Genomic DNA, 2,494 nt, shown 5'->3' on the forward strand with positions numbered 1-2,494 from the left:
CTACATCTATTTGTTCAATTTTTATGTTTTTGTTTTGTATTATCTGCATGTTGCACCCCGGGCTTCTCTGAAATATTCGATGACGAAAACAGCCTCAATGCTGCTTATTTATGTCAAAATAATTGCCACATTTCCTTATTGTTTCAGAGAGTAGTATTAAAAGTTGTTTATCTGGTTAAGGTTCTGTAGAAGTCATGTTCTGGTTTGATTTGATTTTATATCAAATGCACACGTGATTAATAGGCTAATGATGATAAATTTTATATCTTAGTGGGTTTTGAGCGAGATTTTATCAATGATCTGAGTGCTACATACACTGAAGCCTAATATTTTCTTATTGATCTACTTACAAAGCTTGCTTCAAAATTTTACTCTCCTAAGGTGTTGGATTTTTTATACGTATGTACATAGTTTTACATCATTGTGTTATTCAATAATATATGTCTGTTTTGTGGTACACGGTCTGTTTTGTGGGTATGGATGTTAGATTTTTTTAGGTGCATACATAATTGTACAACATTGTGCTCTCTCAAAAATATAAAAAAAACTAATTTTTGATGAAACCCTAAGTTGTTTTTTTTTATATCATGAGATGATTTTAATAGTATACTTGCCATGTGTTTAGGTACTTTTCGAGGGAGCTTAAGATTGTGGAGAAGAACAATGAACAGGTTTTGTAGATGGGCGATTTTATGGATTTTCCGCTTTGAATAGCATGTTTGTTGTGCGTTTAGATAAATTTTCGAGGGGGCTTGAGAAAGTGGAGAAGGACACTGGACAGGTTTTGCAGATGGACGATTTTCTGGTTTCTGATTTGAATAACATGCTTCTATGTAGATGTGTACACGTCTGTACACCACTGTAAACTAAGATTTAAAAAAATGTGAATTATATAGTCATATGTGTACTCTTTTTGTAGCTCTCGGAAAGGGCTTTCCGAATATATAAAATTTGTGAATATTGGACAAACCGTTCAAAAGATAAATCATTTTTTAATTATTTTTATATTATTTAAAATTACTGACATCATCCTGAGTCATTTTGAATTAAAATGTAAATATTTGAACTAAATTGTAATCGGGAAGGTTATATGTGTATTTTAAATAATTTTTGAACTTATCTGTACCTAGTTAACTCGGAATGGAGTAATCTGTACTTTTTTGACACGATTTTGGAGTAAACCGTTTTTTTCCCTATGAATTTATGAAAGTGGTCCGGAAGAATTTAATGGAAATTGTGGTGGAATTGGAAAAGTGAGATTGAAATCCGAACAACCAACCAAGAAGGCGGAGATTCATATGCTAATTGCTAGGCCGCAGGATGTGCAAGTTTAGCGTGTTAATTTACAAAAGTCGAGAGAGTTTGTCACATGGAGCTGCACCCTTTGGCGTTTTTACAGTTCACGTGTCGCTTTACTTATAGCTCACGGAACTTGCTCTAGTTTATAATCAGAATAAAAATACTACTACGTTTTGCAGCTAATTAAAGTTAAGATTAAGTTAATAAATCACAGATTAAGAGATTATCTTATCTTTTGGATCGGTTAGAGATTATTTAACAAGTGTCGATACTTTGACAGAAAATTACAAGTGTTGAATCTGTTGAGGTGCGTAATAAGACTCCGTTACAACTTTCCAACTTTCTGGTTGGCTTTACGTACATAAATACCATGTAATATATGACAAAAGCAGGAAAGTTCACTGTTGTGCAGAGGTTTTAACCTTTAACTTTTACTAGGTTGACACCTATTACGATCTGGAGATTCTCAACTGCGAGGATGGTGAATACATTTTCAGTTAGAATGTACATGGTACACTGCTACACCAGACAGAGAGTATACCGTTAAGTTGCCCGTTACCTGTTGCAGTTTGCAGTGAAATACTCTTTTGCCTATACCGCAACAGGAACCCGGGGCGGAGCGAGAAACCCTACTAAGGGGAAGTAAAATACATGAAGAAGTATTTTATGAAGAAAATCTTTCAAAAGACAAAAACATTTAGATATTTTTCTTTTTTTTTGAAACATAAATTTTATTAAACTAATTAAAAGGCTATTACACGAGGATATAAGATATCCAAAGATTCATCAGTTACAATTGGAATGATATGCCACGAATCTAAAATAGCAAAACAGAGGACCAGAGGGTGTCTTTTGAAGAAAATCTTTCAAAAGACAAAAACATTTAGATATGGATGGCCTAGGATCTCGAAATACGGATAATTTATTTATTTTTCACTGAATTCACCAACCTTATTTGTATATAATCTAGTTGAAAAATAAAATTAAAATGTGAATTGATAGTTTTCAATAAGGACATTGGACATGAAATCTGGGGAAGAGAAGAAGGCTAATAGTTAATGACAACAGATAACATGTTCACCATACTTCGGATTAAAGGGTCTTGGTAGTACTCTTCTTTTTTTTTCCTTGCTCTTAGATCTGGTTTAAATACGTGTGCATTACTTCAGATTTTTTTTGTTTTTACATTCCTTCC

The 2,494-nt window shown here is 33.0% G+C and overlaps 1 non-coding gene across 1 annotated transcript; it reads left to right on the forward strand.

Moving 5' to 3' along the window:
- The first annotated feature begins 241 nt into the window (after window positions 1–241).
- On the forward strand, window positions 242–325 carry LOC113341115. The gene has a single exon (XR_003355787.1). It is a non-coding gene; the product is annotated as a small nucleolar RNA R11/Z151 (small nucleolar RNA).
- The last annotated feature ends 2,169 nt before the right edge of the window (window positions 326–2,494 follow it).

This window comes from Papaver somniferum, unplaced genomic scaffold (assembly GCF_003573695.1).
Source record: "Papaver somniferum cultivar HN1 unplaced genomic scaffold, ASM357369v1 unplaced-scaffold_24, whole genome shotgun sequence".
Lineage (NCBI taxonomy): Eukaryota > Viridiplantae > Streptophyta > Magnoliopsida > Ranunculales > Papaveraceae > Papaver > Papaver somniferum.